The sequence below is a fragment of the Capsicum annuum genome, chromosome 1 (assembly GCF_002878395.1).
Source record: "Capsicum annuum cultivar UCD-10X-F1 chromosome 1, UCD10Xv1.1, whole genome shotgun sequence".
NCBI classification, from domain to species: domain Eukaryota; kingdom Viridiplantae; phylum Streptophyta; class Magnoliopsida; order Solanales; family Solanaceae; genus Capsicum; species Capsicum annuum.
In genome coordinates, this window is record NC_061111.1 from 70,472,220 (window position 1) to 70,493,097 (window position 20,878).

The following is a 20,878-nucleotide window of genomic DNA, read 5'->3' on the forward strand; positions in this document are numbered from 1 at the left end:
TTAATGACCACATCCTTCAAGTACTTAGCGTACTTAGGCATTCTCCACAAAATATCTAAAAGAGGAAGGTTAATATAAAGCTCTCTAAACGTGTCAAAGAACTTTTTGAAGCATGCATCCTCCTTTGCCTTTATATGATTATGTTGAAAAGGTAGTGGTGGTCTTTCCTTCACCTATTTAGCAACTTTTGCTTTTGAGTAATCAGACTTTCTAGAATTTTGAGCAACTTTTTTGAATATCTATAGTGGACTCAACTCTGTATCTACCTCCTTAGTTTTCTTTGGTGGTTCTCTATTTAGCTCTTTACCACTCTTAAAAGTGATTTCCATTACTGGTTTAGGATTTTTAGTATCACTTGGGAAACCATCTTGAGGCCTGGTATTTTGTGCCTGTGCAAACTGACCAATTTGAAACTCTAATCTCCTTGTAGCTACTTCCTGACTCTTTATATATGCTACCAATTATGCTTGAGTAGCCATAAATTGCTTCAACATCTCTTCCACATTTCTAGTCTGAGTTGTGGCTAGACTACTCTGAACTTTCTGCTGCTAATACTGCAGCTAATTGTTCCATGAGGTATTTAGTGGCTGAGCCTACCACTTTTGATTATATGTGTTTCCATAATTTAGCCTTTAAACATTACCCACAAATATCACAAACTCAGGATTTGTAGCATACATAGCCACTAAACGCCCACTGTTGCCACAAACCTCATACCAACCTGCAATTTGTTGAATTACATTGACTTTGGTTGCAGGCTATGTAAACGCCAACTTTAAATTACTTATCTAATTTTGTAGAGCATCAATCTGTGCGGATATAGTAGTAAATTGGTCCATGTCTAACACACCTGTAACCTTCTTTGTAGCATTTCTTGGGTTAGAATGCCACTTCAGATTCCCTTGAGCAATCTAGTTCAACAAAGTATAGAGCTCATCATAAGTCAACTCCAAAGCTTAACCACCTGTAGCTGAATCTAGCAAATATTTTGTGCTATGGTCAAGTGCCTTAATAAAAGTGTGAGCTAATACCTTATTGGACTACTGATGATGCAGACAGTCCCGAAAAAGAGCCTTGAAGCACTCCCACGCATGATGTAAATTCTCATTTGGCTTCTGTTTAAAGCATATAATATCATTGCGCAATCTTGCAGTCTTTCCAGATGGAAATAATTGGATGAGAAATTTTTGATCAACGTTCAACTATTTCTTCACTTCCCCCAACAGTGAAAAGGAAAATAGTGTCAGCCTAACATAATCTGTTGACACACCCGTAGGGATGAATGAGTACTAATTTCTAGAAATTTCTGCAGATGGACTTGTGGATCTTCATGTGAAAGCCCGATAAATTGTCCACTATTGATCAATAACTGCAGCATGTTCTGTTTCAGCTCAAAATTACTTCCAACAACCAGTTACTAAAAAGGGGAGGCCAAATTTATCAAAAGTGGGATTGAACTGTCCTATAGGTTGATTGATCTTCAGCCATGAAAGCAGAATTATCTTATTCCTCTTGAAATTGAGGGATACGAGGGAGAAAGATTGATTCTCTCCTTCGTTGATAAAAGTGTTGCTCACATTTGGGGCTTGGTTCAACCAATTCCCTATACCATACTAGTTTACTACTCTGCAAACTTGTTTTCTATAAAATTAATCCCAAGACAAAGAGTAAAGTACCAAAGAAATCTAAAAAGTAAAAATAAAAATAAAATAGTTGCCAAATTACAAGTCCCTGACAACGGTGCCAAAAACTTATTGTACCCAAGCGCACACGCAAGTGTACGTAGTCTCACCAAGCAATAAACTGGCCTTATACAAAGCCAAATATCGACCCCGCAGAGATTTGTTTTAACAACTATTCAATTCTAGTTTGCCTATTGAGATTAACCTAGTGTAAAAGTAATCAAGAGAGTTTTGAAAGTTATAAACTAATTGCAAAGTAAACAGTGCTAAAAAAGAAAGACTTTGGACAATCAATGGATGAATGCCCAGGGTTAAAGAACTATGAACAATTATACTATGCTATTGAACTTTATTCGTTAGAGTACTTATCTTGGTTGTTGATTCACGAGGTTGATTTTATGATCATGGTGTCTCGATCCTCTAATCATCTATCTAACTTAGCCCCACAACCATATCATTGAGCGGGGATGTGAGAACTAAGCTAAACGCATTTATATTTAATCTCGTAGTGAATCAAGTAAGGCTTATAGGTATATCTCTATCCTAGTCTCTAATTCAAATTTCCTATTTTATAAGAGAATAAGAACCGTGCTCTACCTATCCCCACGTTTTACCTTCTAATTCCCCCTCTCGAGATCACAAAGTCGATAATTGATATATTCTAAGGGTCGTGAATCCTTAAAATAGTGATAAAAAGGATAAATAAACAACCAAATATGATGATAAATCCAAACAAACTCAATACAAAGTGAAAGTAAACATGTTCTTGGCCTTAACCCCGGAAAGGGGGCGTTTAGCCACTAATCGACATAACCATTATCCAATTCAATGAATACATTGTTAAATCTATAAAGCTCAAGTAAAGAATAATAAAACCTAATTTCATTTTAAGAAGCCTCCACAAAATCCAAATATGTCCCAAAAGTAATTACAAAGTGTTTAAAGTGTTCTATTTATAGTGGAAGGCATTTAGCCGTGTGGGAATAGAGGGGGAGTCACGGGCTTTAGACCCCCGGAATTATTGAGGTGACGCCTGCCCTTTTCCACCACTATAAAGGGGGATCCATCTGCCTTATACCCTCGGAGTAAAGGGGCATCACCCCTATATCATCTGTTCCTCTAGAAAGTACCTTTTGATGTTTAACTCGGCCTTGCACATTTGTCGTCATCCCAAATCTTTTGGTGTTATCTCCACTTGAATTTAAGCTTGTTAATTATAAATATATCAAAATAATCAGCTCATAAATCACCCCACATCATTAAACACCCTATTTTAGAGCTCAACTCAACAAACAATGCAAAATGATGAACTAGAATCTCGAGCTAAGACTAGGCTTGCCCACGTTGATCTTTGGCTTATTGAATTGACTCTTGGCTTGACTCAATTACACTTTTCACATTACAAAAAAGTTATTACCCTTATAAATATACAATAATAACATTAGGAACTCATTTTACACATTATAATCCATTGAGATAGATTAGAACAACACCTAGCTCAAGCTAGTAACACTAGTTTTCTCGTCTAGACTCTAAATGATCAATTTGAACTCAAACTTGTTTGAAAACACCTTTAAACATTTTAATAACATAATTAAACACTTTTATTCTTATTTATATCATTGTTAACAAATAAAGCACACGAATTTTCCTCAAAACAAGGAAAAATAAGCTAGGATAACAATACTAAAGTGCATAAATACACCAAACATCACTAGGGGTGAATCAGGAAACACTTAGACTAAGGATATTCCCCTTATCAATTATATGTAAAGCTTATTTATGGTTTAGGGTACTTCTAAAAAGATTTATCACTACATGTAATAAGTTTCACAAGCAATTCTTGAACAGGTTATTTCCTCTATCCAAGATTTTGTAGCTCAAGGACGAGATTTATAATTTTAGAAAGCTATAGTCAGAGACTACACTCGTAAATAAAGTAGTGTAGACTCTGGTAGAAGGTAAATGTACTAGAAATATAGGGGTCAGATTCCAAAGCTTATGAGTTTGAATTGGAGGAGAAAGCAAATTATTTGGATCATCAGTTGGTGGGTTTCCGAGCCCAAGGACAAGGGAACCAAGGTTAGAACTACTATGATAGATAAAGAGACCATAGTAAAGAGTGAGATGGTAACTGGAGGAAGAAGTATGCCCATAGAGAGAAGGAAGATAGGTACATTCCACCTGGATGAAGAGATATAAAATCTATAATGGAAGAGATGTTGGCTAACCTAGTGAAGGGTTAGCAAAATCAAGAGATCAACCTTAAGAAGATTAAGGTTGGCATTTCAGGATTGGACCAGAGGGTCGAGTCACATGCCACTACTACCAAGTAGTTGGAGCACCAGTTCAAGCAAATCTCAGTAACTCTAAACCAGAGGTAGCCAAGTACCCTTATGAGCAACACGATGCAAAATCTAAAAAATAATGGTCATGTACTCGTTATTACCATGAGGAGTGGTGTCACTACTATAGATCCCCCATGACCTGCTATAGAAGTTGTTGCTGATGAGACACCTGTTGTTGAGTATGACAAGGTAACCGGTGATAAAAGTAAAGCTGCTAAAGACAAAGGTAAGGGTCTAGTCATTGAGCCAGAAATCATATAGATTTCGAGACTACCCCCACTTTTTCTTTAGAGATTGAAGCAAAAGAAAGAGGAATGTAAGTTCAAGTAGTTCATTAATATGCTAAAAGAATTGAGCTTAAACATACCTCTTCTTGAGGCATTGGAGAAGATGCCTGTATATGCTAGGTTCATGAAATAACTGGTCATAAGAAAGAAAGGAGCGACATTTGAGGAGGTTGATGGTATGCTGTAACACCTTGCATTTTTAGGCTAGACTTTGAACGATCGTTCCTACGTGTGTAAACTTCAATAAAATTATTTTTAAGTGAATAAATGTGTCATGATAATTATCCTAGTGTGTGAGGTGCTTTCGAGGTAAAAAATGTTCATAAGAATCATTTAGAACAAAGTTGAGCTAAGAGCCCTTGATTCGGCCAAATCTTCGTATTTGATTCTACAAGGGTATACTTTGAATGGGTATAACTTTTGATATATGTATAATTTTTCATCTCATGACCCTCCAAATTGTAGATAATTGACCTATCTTTCCAACGATACCATGTTTTTCTTAATCCGATACTTGAGTGAAAAGTTATGGCATTTTTCGTGTGAGGCTGTAAGGGTTAGTGATTTGGACGTGACACATTACTTTATCAATGTGATATGTGATGCGAAGAATTTCTTTTCCAATGCTACAAGGGATGTGATACAGAGCTTATTCCCCCTCTATTTTAGTTTCTTAAGGGTCTAGGGGCACTTTGGTCACTTACCCTCACCCAAATCCATCCATAACACATAATTAAAGTCCCCAAAGAGCATTAATTGCCCCTTTACTCATAATTTCTCTCCAAGAAAGCATCCTTCTCTCAAGAACAAATCCTAACCTCCATCCAATAACTTCACATTCAAGTTACATTCTCTTCAAGATAAACAAGAATCTAAGTTCTCTTGTTTAAGAATTCCAAGAAAAGTTTTCAAGATCATCTCTAAGGGTTTCAAAGTCTAGCTTTCTATATCAAATCAAGCCTATTAAGGTGTGTGGGGTAATGAACAGCAGTATCTATTCACCCTTGTGTCCAAATTGCATGATTTTAAGATCTTATTAAATTATTTTAAAGTAGGGTTCATACCCAAGTTTCTATATTCTTAAAATATATGATTATCATGAAATTTAAAGCTTTTAGTATATCAAGAGGTGCTTATGTTTATGTTTTTAACTTATGAGATTTATATTATGAATGAGATGGAACTATCTTGGCTTATTATTATTGAAGTATTTTAAGATTGTTATTGACCATGAAGTTTTGTTATGAATTGACATGAGTTTCAAGCCTTAAGTTTAAGTATTGAGATTTAAAAAAGATTATGGTTTTATGCATTCTATGACAAGCTTATATCAAGATTTAAAGCAAGAATTAATCTTTTGATCCTCAGCTAAGAGATGGAATCCACATTTATTCATTTTGATTACAGTTTAAAATAAAGAAAAGCATGACTGGTTTTCATTATAAACCCTTATGCTATTTTAAGGTGGATTTTCTCAAGAGAGAGCATATAAGTAATATGGGAGTAGTATTTTGCATCGAGTTGGATATGATTCCAAGGTCGCATATCCTAGAACTATGTGACATCTTAGGTTTTAAGCCTATAATGGGTTCAGTATAGTGATCACTCTAGTTAGATTCTATTCTGATAAAAAGGGTAGAACAACTCTCCCAACGTGGGTAAGATACGTTGGACTCCATGATAGCTCACATGGTTTATTTCAGTTAGAAGAACCTCTCTAATAAAGAATTAAAGAAAAGTTTTTCTTAACTAAATGTTATGGCTCACAAAGTTTATCATTATGATTTACTACTTATGTTTATGATTTTACATCTTTTCCTTATTCAAGCCCAAGGTGAGTTATTTACACTTAGCATGCATTATTTGAAAGTGTATGAGTACATGGAGTTATTGATTTTACTTATGCATTCACCCCCACATGCTTGGTACATTCCAAAAGTATTGATCCATATATATGTCTATGTGCTACGTTATCTCATAATGTAGGTACAAGTTGTAGCGCGCATATTATAATCAGACAGTTTCCATCTCTCAGTAGCAGGTGAAGATGTTCTTTTGATTTGAAGACTCGATTCAGCCTTAGTATGAGTAGTATCTTGTTTTCTTTATTCAGTCGTATTGATTCAGGATAGCTGGGGGTCATGTCACGGCTACCTATAGCCAATATTAGTAGAGGCTTCATAGAAAATCAGTAGAGTGATGTATTTTACTTTAGTTTTGTTTTGTATAACTAGAGTTATAATAATTTAAATAGTTTTGTTTTAAAGATGTTTAGCTAAAGATTTTCTTCCACTTATTACTTCAAGTTCTATACATTTTATTCATTTGCTCACGAGATATGCTAGTGCAAGGGTTAGCTTGGGATCACTTGTGGTCCTAAGTTCCATGTGACGTCTAGAGGGTAGTCTCAAGTGTTACATATGCACCATTGCAGTGCACTTATGACTACGTCTTTGACGCAAAAAGGGTGATCCCAATACATTTGCTAACCATACACTATTGGGTCATCCCGATTTACCAGAGCCTTGTGTGATTTAGTGGCTAGCATTAATTTGATGTTGCTGGCTGTATTCAAGCAATTGGGCTTGAACCCTCCAAAACCAACTATGATGTGACTGCTGATGGTTGACTGCATAGTAAAAAAGCCTTGGGAATCTCTTTTGATGTGATCATGAGGGTGGATAACTTTATCTTTTTGACTGACTTTGTCATCCTGGACTGTGAAGTTAACACAGAGATGCCCATTATATTAGGAAAACAGTTTAAGCCACAAGAGAAGCTATGGTTGATATGGATAAATGTGATCTAAAATTAAGAGTCAACGATAAAGAGGTTACATTCAATATTCAAAAGTTAATAAAACAGCCAATTGGCATGAGGGTAGTATCGGTGATTGATTGTATTGATGACTCTGGAGGATATTCCTATGGGTATCTTGATGAATTCTGGGTAGTTAAGATACCCGTGTCGTGCCATGATGTTAAATCAAGTGCTGCATGAGAGACAACCCATGGACTTGTTAGTGAAGTCAGAGTAACCAACACAGTCGTGTTGTACCGCGATGTTAAATCAAGCGTTGAATGGGAGGAACCCACTATTGTTAGTGTTTATGTTTTTGTTGTTTTTTTTTTCTAGGTTCTTAGCTCTTGGACTTACCTGGAATATAGTAAAAATTGCTACATCCATCTATTTCCAGGTAAGTGGACTGTGTAATCAACGCATCATGGTCATATGGTAAGCTAAGTAATAAGCTAAAAAGTTGAAATTTTGAGAAAAACATGTGTGTAAGGTTGCGGACTTTGGTATCTAATTTTACTTTTGGAGCCTCAAACATAGGTTATGGGATCATAAATAGCTGGAAAAATATTGAAACACCAAGTCTGTATAGCAAGAAAGTGGGCCGAAATTTTTGGCCCGGCACATGCATTCAGCACCTGCTGGCAGCTAGTGGCACCTGCGCCAAAAGCCTGACCACAGGTACAGGCCGCAGGTAGCTTCTGTGGATAGGGTATTTATGGGTTCAATTTTTAATTTAAATTTTGGGCCCACCAACACTTATATATGACCTAAAACAGCCCCCACCTATATTTAAACAACCTTAATCTCATTCTAATCCTCAAAACTTCACTTTTCTCTTTGAATTCAAACTTTCCTCTTAAAAACAAACAAACCCACACTTATGTAAAGGCTAATTTGATACTTATTTGAGATATTAACTTGTTCCAACACGCTAAAAACAAGTTTCAACTTTGGTTTGCTTGACTTCTTCATTATTCACTTCCGGTTCTTCGTATAAGAGGTAACTTTTTTGGCTCCTAATGGTTATATATTCATCTATCTATTGTTTAAACAAGTTGATATATGTATTCCATTTCAAAATATATATAATCTATCATGATTGTATGTAGGAGCCTTGAAGTAGCCTAAAACCATAATGTTGGGCCTTGTTTTGAAGTAAAATCTACAGTTAGGCCCCAACCGGAAGTTGAACTTGAATGAATAAAAGCAATACCACTAGTTGAGCATGTTTGTTTGCTTTGAAAGCTGTGATTTATGATAGGCATATGCACATGGGACTTGTTGGTATTTCAAATTGATTATAGGGTTGTGGAAATTGAGGAAAAATTTGAACTTTACAAATTTTGAGTTTTTCTTTAACTTGTGTTATCCCTTACTTTTGTTGTAAACTAACAACTGGTTTTTCAGGTACATATTGCTCCTAAGGCTATGAAGAAGATAAAGGTCAACACTTTAAGGAGATGGGTAGAGTCTCTTGAGCCTAGTTGTTCAGTGGAGAAATACCTAAGGTAGCAATGTAGAGACGTTGCATTTGACGTGACACACAAAGTCTGATAGGATAGATCGCCAGGCTGCTCAATCAACTGCAGCCTGACCGAGGATAAAGTCAACCAAGATGTCACCACCACTCACTTCTCCACCTGATGAAGATGATAATGATGAGAAGGATATAGAGTTTGAGTCTACTCCACAGGTTACTGCTTAGGAGCCCCAGTCTAAGGAGAGGTCCCAGGATTCATCTGAGAAGGAAGAATAGGAGGAGCCATTAGTGGTGTCCCAGTCTGAGGAGAATACCGCTACACATGTACAATTGACAGATGTACCCCAGTCTGAGGAGGGTCTAGAGAATTCTACCCATGATAAGTCAGTACAGTAGGGGCAGAGTCTCGCTCCTATACATGCCTCAGATGCACCTCCCGAGGAGGGACATTAGAGGTAATATGTGTAAGGGATGCAGTAGATTTATACTATTAACAATCATATCTGGGAGGCAGGCAGGCCAACGAGGTGCATTTATGAAGAGCTCAGAATTGACCTGTTGGGGTTAGATTGAGTACCGCAGTTGCGGGTGGAATTTGATAGATATCAGCTAGAGCGGATGACTAGGCCACCCAGTCCTTACATCCTGACTATGGTATAGGAATTTTATGTATCCTATAGAGCTGTCGTAGTCCTTCCCAGGCACCGATATCCAGGACTGGTGAGATTTTCCAGGAAGCCACAGCTTGAGCACACACTAGTTAGAGGGGTCAGAGTTGACATTTTGATAGAGACTATCTATAGAGTTATCTTCTGCCTAGATTACATTACTCATTCATCTACAGTTAAGCGCAGCCACATACTAAAGGTCGCACGTGATTGATATATCATGCGAGAAGATGAGCACCAACAAGAAAAGGTGAGATTTCTTGGTGGATAACCAGTTATATTTCACCTTTGGGTGATGTGACCCCATGGATTGAGGGGCATGCTGTGATCAAGAAGGGCTTATTGACATTTGAGGCCAAGTTTTGGTGGTTGCTGATTAGATACCATTTGATACCTACTGCTTTGGATAATATGTTGACTTGAAAGAGAGCTGCACTGGTTGCTTGTTTGATGGTCGGTTATTCTGTTAATTTTGCTGCTATCCTCAAGTATGAGTTACATCACAGAACCTTGGGGGAGTTGACTAATTTGCCATTCCATTGTATAATTTAGAGGCTGTGTAATGAGACTGGTATGACCAAGATACCACGTGTAGATGAGAGGGTACTTGCGATGGCGACTGCCCAGACTAGGACTATGAAGGATCTGGCACGTCCAAGATCTTCTAGAAGATCAAGAGGGTAGAAAATAGTACCACAGGTCCAGATTGATAGCCATCAATTTCCGCCGAGCCAGATGAGACACATCAGGGTGATGTGGGTATTAGTATTAATATGGTGATAGGGGAGAAAAGAAGGCTCTTGATTCCATTACACAAGGTGAGGGGACACCAACTACTTTTTCTCCAGCCCCAGCTTTGACCATAGAGCCGTTGGGTATACCTTCAGAGCCTAATCACCCATTCACTATATCTTCTGCTTCAGGTATGATCACTATATCTATCGAGTTTTTGTAGAGCTTAGTTGAAATCCAGAGGGTTACAGATGCTAGAGTGAGGGTTGTTGAGACTGAGATGACTAACCTCTATGAGAAGATAAGATTAGGGGTTAGGACTAGATTTGAGCAGGCACAGGCCCAATTGGAGGTTGCACTAAGTGATACATTATTTGAGCTACGTGTCATATTCTAGACATGGCTTGATAAGTTTAAGAGATAGGTTATAACCCATTTCACAGAGACAGATGTGCCAAATCTAGCCCAGATGAGAGAAGAGTTTGATATATTATGAGCAGAGGTACGCTCTTTCATAAAGAGTCGTGTTGAAGATTCTCCCTCAGTTATACCCTAGTTGGTCAAGATATCACCTCCATGTGCGTCGAGATAGTTTGAGTTCTTCACGGAGGGTGATAAGGAGTTCCCAGTAGTTGGGGCCAAGTGAGTTCACATAGATTACCTGCAGGACCCTGATTTACATATGACCAGGTGGTTAAAAAGTCTAGGAATGATTCGGTGGAGTCTGTATTCATCAATGAAAGAGGTGTGCAACTATAGTAGCAGGTCCATTATCAGTAGTGCACCACCACCACCGTCTCCACCAGTTGATATGCCCCCATCTAGGGATGCTCATAATTCTGGCACCTAGTGCATCTAGGTATGTTCTCACTTCCCTCTGATTTACTTTATTTTAGCGCATTGAGGACAATTCACAGTTTTTTTGGGGGATGGGCATACCATGTCGCCGTGGGTTTTTATTGTCGTGCTGCTTTTTTTGTCGGCTACAATATGGTTGTAGAATCGGTATGTCTAGGATTATTTTATATTGTGTTTTTTTTTCTATAATTAGAAGATCTTTAAGTATTTAGGGAAGTAGTCATGATTTGACTAATTTTTTATTCCCTTCCAAAAAGATATTTTAAAACTGTGTGAATGTATATATGTGTGAACATTGTGGATCTTGTTATGACATTAGGATTAGGGACATGATAATCACTTGCTAACAATTACATGAATTGGATAGGTAGTAGTTGGTAATATTGACTCTGTAATCTGTGTATGTGAGATACTACCTAGTTCTTTTTGTGTGTTAAATTCAGAACTTGCATGGTTAGTCTTGCCTAGGTTGAAAGATAGACGGTTAGGAAAGGATCATAGGTTATTTTTTATGTTAGTCAACTTTTAGTATAAATGACCTTCCCTGTGTGAATTGTATCCCTTGATCCCTGTTTTGAGCCTTATAGGCCTATCTTTCTTGTTTTACCAGCCACCTTCCCATTTGTGCTATAATGAACCTTTTTTGGCACTGGTCCTCCTTGGATACTATACACCTTAACTTAGGCATTTTGCTTAAGTTGAGGGTGTCTATCATAGGGGTGCATAGTGTAAAATGGGTATGAATAATGGTAAAATAAGAGAAAAATTTAGTAGGCTGGGTGTGGTAGAAAGGGAAAAATAAAAAGAAAAAGAAAAGAAAAATTGTGAAAATAAAAAGAAAAAGGAAGAATAAAAGACCACACCCAACCTGAATGTGCAATAAACAATAAAAAGAAGGAAATAAGGGTATGATAAAAAAAAAATGAAAATTGGCTAGTAAGCAAGACCCCAATGTTAGTGTAGTGCCAAGGAGGCTTAGTCATTTGATATGTCCATATGTACCATACTAGCCCCCAAGCCTATATTGCAAGCTGAGAAAAGTCCTATAGTGATCCTAACTTGACCATATGAATGCTAAGGTAAAGAAAATAAGGTCAAGCCTATGGTATTTGACATGCATTGATTGGAACTTTTCTTTTGAATGTGAGTGTATCTTGACCATCCCTGCATTAACATACCTCATTTCATATGAGTGAGTGGGACATTCTTGTTGTGAGGGTAGTTGAGTCATATTGCTAGATATTTGCTTGTTTCAAGTAGTGTAACTTGTGTATATGAGTGGTTGTCTCTTGCTAATGTAATTTCCATACCATGATCCCATTGTGTCTCATTGTTGTGTTTCGTGTTCATACACAGTTTGTTTTGAAAAGTGAGATTGGAGTGGGTCTTATGTTCTGAGCATTAAGTGTTGATTGATTGCCTTGAATAGCTTAGATTCTCTTAGTTAAGCGTCATTTTTGTTTTTGTTGTGTTTTGTTACATGAGGACATGCAAACGTTCTATGTTGAAGGTATTGCTGTGCTATAGAAATATACACTTTTGATGCTTAAAACAAGGAAAATATGCAGGTTTATGAGGTTATTTTGTTAGATATGATATTTTTTGGGTATGTTTAGTAGGAAATCATGTTTTTGATGATAAGTTCATGAAAATGGTGAAAAAGGTGTTTTTGGCTTTTTTGGAGCAATTATGGATGTTTGGGATACTTTTTGGCTTGATCATGATTAGAGCATGCTCGAGAATTGAAGAAGAGCTAAAAAGATGACTCCGATACTTACTAAGTCAGCATATGGACCACAAGTAGGAGCTATAAACCATAGAAAGGCAAAGCAAGTGCCAGAAGTTCAAAATCCCGAGAGTTGAACTTGTGGGATTTTTTTATCAGCAACCTTAGCCTTATATCTACACCCAATGTCTGGACTACAGGTACCACCTACGCCCAGGGACAGAGCGCAGGTACAGACAACATATGTCCTATGACCCTATTTTTCTCCTATTTTGTTTGGGCTTTGGTTCTAGGGTTTCCTCATATACTATAAATACCCCTTATGTGTTTTTAGTAGGAGTTACACACTTTTGATAGTCACAAACATATTTTGATTCCATGATTCAATTTTAATCTTAGGATTCTCTTCTATTGACTTTGGTTCATTAATTCAGTTACGGTTGTGGGTTTTACTACTTCTTATCATCGTAATTTTATCTATGCTTTCGATAATGAATGTTATTGATTTGTTCACAATCATGAGTGACTAAAACCCATAGCTAGTGTTATGGAAACCCTGGTGGATTGACGAAGTAGGGGAAGTTCTTTTGTTGTTCAGATTCGATACCCATATATGCATTACTTTATCTTCGTTATGATAGTTTTCTTAATGGGTGCGCATGTTAGGATACCGCCTAGATATTGCTTCTTACTCCAAAAGAGAAGTAGTGACTAGGAAAAGATAAAGACAATAGTAATTTAGAGTTTAACTGTCGATACACGCTTCTTGGTTCTATCTTAGTAAAATGGTTAGATTTCATCTAATAACTAGAGACTCAAAAGGTAATAGTTAACTAGAACCAAGATAAAGGTTAGTAAGGTGACATCCTGAGACTCAAAAGGAAAAGGGTAAAATCGTTCTTCTTGTCCAAAAGACTGCAGGAGGTACATAACTTATCGATTCTGTATACAAAGTATTGGGTTAGTTCAACAAAGCACGATAAGCCTACGACTGACTACAATCAGAGTTAGTATAGTTACTTGCTCGATATTGCTACAAAAAACCACCCCATTTACTTTTCTTATTCTGCCTGTGGACTACAACTGCTGAGATCCACAATTCCATGTGTTCCCTTTGAATTTGACCCCAACCTCTATTGGGTTATTATATTTTGATAGAGATCGAATCATCATCTGAGAGGAGGTGTTGTTTGGACATCATCATTTCTCATTCCAATTCCCACACCCATGCATTTAAATAGTTCAATTTCTTGAAAATATAGCATAAAAAATAATTCAAAACCATGTGATTCAATTCGTGCAATAACTATTCCAAACGCCTCAACCCGCATTCAAAATCCACAATTAAACCATATGGATAATAATTTAAATACATGATTTTACATAAAATCAAGACCAAACCCATCGACAGGTACCTAAAGTTGCAATGATCTTACACTTTGGCACCTCAAGTAGATAGTGTTCATTTTAAACACCTAAAATAGGCATCAAATGTGTCACTTTGGCACTTTTTACCCATGTTTTAAAACATCTCTTGAGCGTGTAAACACACGCTTTCTGGTGGATTTAAAGCACCAATTAAAAAAGCACACATCATTTTCTATGCCATATCATAATAACTAAATCTAAAAGGGGGGAAAGGGAAAAAATGGGTCATTTACCGATTTCTCAATTTTGAACCTGATGAAAATCGAGGTGAATTTTCTTTGACTTCTCTTTCATTTTACTTCTATTTTACATAGATACTAAGTAATTACTATCTACTAATAGTGTATTTTGCAGGTATCTTGCTCGCAAACAAGCTTTGATGCTTTTTTTATTTCTGTTGGGTTTAAAATTGAATATGAAGTATGGTTTTCTTGACGAAATTAAAGATATTGGAGGTCTAATGAACATTTCTTTTATTTTCTTCATATTTCTTGACGCATGTGTGCCTGTTGATAACAATATAAGTATTTGAATAGTCCTTGTATTTAGGGATTTTTTGGGGATCTTAGTTAAGGTTTTTAGGATTTTTTTTTTTGGGAAATTCAATAATATATTTTTTATTTTGAATTTTGCGGGATTTTAGTTATAAAGTGTGGATTCTTTTAAGGATTTGACTAATTTAGGGTTATTTTGGTAATTTTAAAGTTAAGCAATTTTGGGGTATTTCTATGCTTTTCAAAATATTTAGGGGTTTATAAGGGAATATTATGGATGACTTTATTTTGACTTGTTTTCATCATGGGGGGACTATTGTAGCCGACCCTAATCCTACATATAAAAATGAATTTGATGTCTTTGCTGTTGCTATTAACAAAGATTACTTCAGTATTGTTGAGTTTCTTTCCTACACCAATGATCTTGGGTACACAAAGGTGAAGGGATTTTACTGTCAACACATAGATGGTGGTGATTTAGTTCAAATTACTAGTCATAGACAGTTGTTAGAATTTATGAAAGACTTAAAATATGGTGATAAAGTTAATGTGTTTGTTTAATATGTCATTGATGATGATCAAGAAGTTGTGTCAACCCCTGTTTGTCTTTAAGAAGGGCCATAGTGGAAAACCCTTTTTAAAAATGGTATAGGTTGTGATGGTAATGAGGATAGCGGGCTTAATCCAGATCTGGATAGAAATGAAACAGATCTACATAGTAAGGAATCAGGTGGAGGTAAAATCCCTGATGAGGATAGTTTAAACATTGATGAAGAGTTGAGAGCCTTTAGGGCTGAAAGTAGAAGCAAAATAAATCCTAGAATAAAGTCAAAAGCACCTGAAGAAATTCTAATTAGTGAAGCTATTATTGACAAAGGTTTTTAGGACATTTGCAGAAATAAAAAAGATAGATATTTGGGTAGATTAGGAGGTGATGAAGAGTCATTGATATTACAGACTCTGACAGTGTTGATAGCACTGATTTGTTTGATAAGGATGCTATTGTGGGTGTTGATTTACCATTTAGAAGAAGTAGTAGTAAAATTAGGTATGATAGTGAGTATGGTTTTGCTATTCTTGAAGTTGGTATGATTTTTAATGGTCCTAAGGAATTCAGAAAAGCTTTGGGAAGGTATGTAGTAGAAAACAAAGTTCATATTGTTTTAAAACCTAATGAAGCTTATAGAGTGAGGGCTAAATGTAAATTCAAGAAAAAATGCAGTTGGTTGTGTTATGGTGTAGTTGACAGAGATTCAGGTAATTTATTGATAAAAAATTATAATACAGTGCATAAGTGTACTACAAAAAATAAGAACAAGATGTGTACAACTAAGTATGTTGCCAACAGATTCAAGGAGGAAATAATTAAACAACCATCTTTGAGGATTTGGAAAATACAAGAATTGTCCAGGGAGAAATTGGGATTGTGTGTTGGTAGAACTATCAGTTATAAGGCAAAGTTACAGTTTCTAAGGGAGTCTTTAGGGTATTAGAACATGGAGTTTGCTAGATTATATGATTATGCTGAGATGATAAAACAGACTAGTCCAAGTAGTTTTGTTTGACTAAGAATGGACAGTGAAACTATCGCAGGTAAAAATCTGTTTGTATATTTCTATGTTTGTTTTAATGCATTAAAGAAAGGGTGGATAAAAGGATGTATAAGAATTATAGGGTTTTATGGATGTTTCTTAAAGGGTTCTTGTAAGGGTGAGATTCTTGTAGCCGTTGGAAAGAATGGAAACAATCAGATGTTTCCCATAGCCTTGGTAGTTTCGGACAAGGAAACTAAGCATAGTTGGACTTTTTTTTATCAAATATTTAAAAGAAGACCTGCATTTGGGTACTGGAGCAGGTCTCATTGTGATGGCTGATATGAAGAAGGTAAACTATTTTCTTAACTATAAATTATATGATATACTTCATTTTTTCCAGTTACTTTAGTTGTTTTTTTGTAGGGTTTTCATGCAGCTATTTGTTGTTACCAAATAATGAGGTTAGAAGGTATTCTAGACACCTCTGGTCCAACTGGAGTCAAGTGTGGAAGGGAGAAGAAAGGAAAAAATACTTTTGGAGATGTTCCAAGGTACATTTTGAAGTGAAGTTCCAAAAGGAACTTGATTACATTAGCCAACTTGGTATGCCAGGTAAGAATATTAATGGTGATTTGTTTCATTATCCTAGGGAGTCATGGGTTATGGCATTCTTTAGAAAAGATTGTAAGTTTGATGCTGTTGAAAATAACATGTGTGAGACCTTTAATTCATGGATATTGGACAGTAGACACATATCTATTACTACCATGTTGGAGGAAATTAGGAGAAAAATAATGACTAGAACAGTGGACATGATTTTGTTTGCCAAACAGTGGACATTATTATGTTTGCCAACACTTGGATATATGATATTTCACCTATGGCTAGAATTATATTGGAGGAGAATAAGGATAGGAGTAGGGCTTGCAAGATAATTTGGAATGCTGATGTTGGATTTGATATAGGAGAAGGGGAGTATAGGCATACAGTGAACTTGACTAGTAGGACTTGTAGTTGTAGAACTTGGCAGTTGAGAGGCATTCCTTGCCAACATGCTATTTGTGCATTGTATCATATTGAAGAGGATCCTGAACCTTATTGGAGCATTGGTATAAAAAGAAAACTTTCATGAAGGCTTATAGGCACTTTATCCAACCAATCTTCAATATGAAGATGTGGCCTGAAATAAATAATCCAAAGATTGAGCCTCCTGGACCTAAGAAAATGCCTGGTAGGCCTACAAAAATTAGAAAAAGGGTAAATATGAACCAAAAATGAAATATGGAAAGTTTTCCAAACAAGGGGTGAAAGTAACATGTTCCAAGTGCCATCAACAAGGCCATAACATAAGATATTACAAGGTAAAACAATCACATTACATTTAATTTTAAAAGTTGATTTTCATGTTGCATTTCCATATATTGGCTATTATGTTTGAATTTTTAGGTTCCTGGTCCAAATTCACAAGGAAGTATCCATCTTGTAATATCAAGACAACCTACAAAAACATCCACACAAAAATCATTACAATCTAGTTCAAGTTAACATGTACCAACATATTCAAGCCAAGCTGCATCTTCAGCAACAGATTGTGTTGATACAAGCAAAGTTAGGAGCTTCAAGAAAGCTGCAGGAACAAATTTTTGTGGTAATACAACAATCCCTATTACATAAGGAATCAAGAGTCAGATACCTCCTAAAAGAACTAAAAATGTTTGACAGAAGAGAGAAAGAGTTGCAGGTACAGAAGATGCTGGAGAAGGTGGATCAAAAAGGACTAAGAATGTTGGATTTGGGATCTACATAAGTGCAAAGGGAAGCCAAATACTGAATGTAAGTTTATTCAACTTTGTTTCTTTGAAAAAAAGTAAATGGATAAGTAAATATACTAAAAATGTTGTTCCTTTTTTTCTCAAAAAAACAACTAGGGACATCAAGATAAAGGATCCTACAAACCAATGCAACTTACAAGGATGCAAGTTATACAGGAGTAGATCTTGGTTATAAGCTTAGAGGCTTGAGATAAAAAACAGAGATGCTGTCACCATAAATCAGTTGCAGTAAATGGCAAACAAAAAGAAGAAGTAGTAGCCAAGAGGAAGCTTCTCATGTTGATTATGTGTGCATTTTTTTTTGTAATTTGGAGTACCAAACAAACAATTAGTTTTAGTTGTTCCTTTGAATTTGATAGTAATGAATAGTAGTAAAAATTAATTGGTTAGATTTTGAAGTCTTTTAATACAAATTATGCAAACTTTTAGCTCAATATGGAGATATTTTTTGGATGTTACTTTGATCTCAAATTAGAGCATATTTATGAAGCTGACTATTATGTAGGTTTGGGCTCAATTTGAAGCATATTTATGAAGTAGTATTGATATTAGTTTGAGCTCAATGTGAACCATGTATAAGAAAATGATTTTCATGCAACTTTGTTCGGTTGCTTGTCTACTTTGACAACAAATTTTGTTGTACCAGAAGCAATTACACCATGAAAAGTTCAGCAATTAACTTTGCTGCTAAGAATATTTAAGGCCAAGCAAAAATAAACTTTTCATTTCATTAAAAGGAAGGAATGTTACATGGCCAAGATTATACCAAAACTGCACCTAAAAAACAGGAAAATACACATCAAAACAGTACAGCTAAACCATCAAGCAAAACCAACAATTTTGGTACATCACACCAGTAGCAATTACACCAGGAAAAGTTCAGCAATTACGCTTGAATATAAAAACAAGACCACAATTACAAAATAATTACAAGTGAAAAAAATCTACTACATGAATTTTGTTGAGTCCAAGAAGTCTTCAATAGAGCTTCATGACCACCCTTACAGTATCAAAAGTCTATATCGTAAAAAAACATGGAAGACGAACTCGACATTGTCAAGCTCAGATGGAAAATAAGAAAAAAAAATAAAGAAGAAACGATATACAAATAATTTGAAGAATTTGGATAGAGAAAAAAAGATTAAAAAAATAAGAAGATTTAGGAATTTAGGGTTAAATTTGAGGAAGAAGATGAATATATAAGACAATGGGGGAAATAATGGGTAGGGGCCCAAATTAGATGCCACATCAGAAAAAATGAGGGTTCAACGTGCCTTGACTGCGTGAATTACACGCGAGCTGCCAACAGGGCAAAAAGTGCCAAAGTGACATGTTCAACCCTTAAAATTTTCTTGGGTCTTGAGTTTGAGAATGAAATTAGGGGTTTTGGTCTTCGAAAACTGAAGAGAAAAAACTTACTTATGTTTAAGGGTCATACATGGGTAAAAGGACCCAAAATCCCCTCATCCCAAGTGTATAAAACAAAGACTGCATAATTCTAAAGCATCAGCATGGCACAACCTTATCGTAGAGGCTAACCTTTGTGCCACACTGCTTATTGTAGAGATTATCCTCCGTGACAAGGTGATACCATGGAGGCGCACTACCTCCGTGCCATACTAATATCGTGGAGGGTAACCTCTACGGCAAGCTAAAAATGCAGAGGCTTACTGCCTTAAAATTCTAAAATGACCCCATACCCTTTCAAAAATTCCAAAACTCACTCGAGGCCGTCTATTAACATCCCTAAACACAATCTAAGTCAAAACTTGATGCTTCAAATATAAGAGGGTCAAAAAAATGACAAAATTTAGGGGTTTTTAAATTACCCCTTCCCCTTAGGATCATTCATCCATGAATGATGGGTTAGGGCACTTTTCGCACGAGGATAGAAAGATTATATTAGAATCAAATAACAAACTTGAAAGGTAACAAGAGGATAAAGAAACTCATACCTTGGGAACCTTTGTCCGACACATGGAACAAGAATGAGTACTTAGCCTTTATATCCTTTTCATCTTCCCAAGTAGCTTCTTCCACCTTTTGGTTACTCTGAAGGACCTTTACCGAAGCCATATCCTTTGTTCTTAATCTATGAACTTGTCTATCCAAAATCTCCACCATGACTTCCTCGTAGGACACAAAATCCAAAACACAAACACTTGCAATAGGCATAACTAAGGAAGGATTATCCACACACTTCTTCAACATTGATACATGAAATACGGGGTGAATAAAACCCAAACTTGTAGGCAATTCTAAATCATAAGCAATATTGCTCACTCTCCTCAAAATTAAGTATGGGCCAACATAGCGGGCACTAAGCTTCCTCTTCTTTCCAAACCTTAACACTCTCTCCATAGAAGATATCTTTAAGAACACCCAAATGCCAACTTCAAACTCTAACTCTCTATGCCTCATATCTGCATATTTTGGAGACTTTGAGCAGTAATAAGCCGATCTATAATCACCTTGACCTTCTCCATGGCCTGATGAACCAAGTCAGGGACAAATAATTTAGTCTCCCCAACTTCGAACCACCTAATAGGAGAACGACATCTCCTACCGTACAAATCCTCAAACGGAGCCATATGAATACTAGAATGATAGATGTTATTATAAGCGAACTTAATGAAAGGCAAATGATACCCCCAACTACCACCAAAGTCAATCACACAAGCCCTTAGCATATCTTCCAAAGTCTAAATAGTCCTCTCCGCTTGTCCATCCGTCTGAGGGTGGAAGTAGTGTTAAGGTTTACCTTAGTCCCCAAACTTCTCTAAAATGCACGCCAAAAGTAAGAAGAGAACTATGTACCTTGATCTGAAATAATAGAATTGGGCGTACCATGCAACTTGACAATCTTCTAAATGAACAACTTCGCATAATCCTCTCCTGAGTAGTTAGTCCTTACTGACAAAAAATGAGTATACTTAGTTATCCTATCCACAATGACCCAAATCGAACAAAATTGACTATGAGACCATGGAAGACCTTTAACAAAGTCCA

General features: G+C 36.2%; 1 non-coding gene across 1 annotated transcript; it reads left to right on the forward strand.

Annotated features, from left to right (window-relative positions):
- The first annotated feature begins 1,041 nt into the window (after positions 1 to 1,041).
- On the forward strand, positions 1,042 to 1,148 carry LOC124892254. Its single transcript, XR_007050147.1, has one exon. It is a non-coding gene; the product is annotated as a small nucleolar RNA R71 (small nucleolar RNA).
- The last annotated feature ends 19,730 nt before the right edge of the window (positions 1,149 to 20,878 follow it).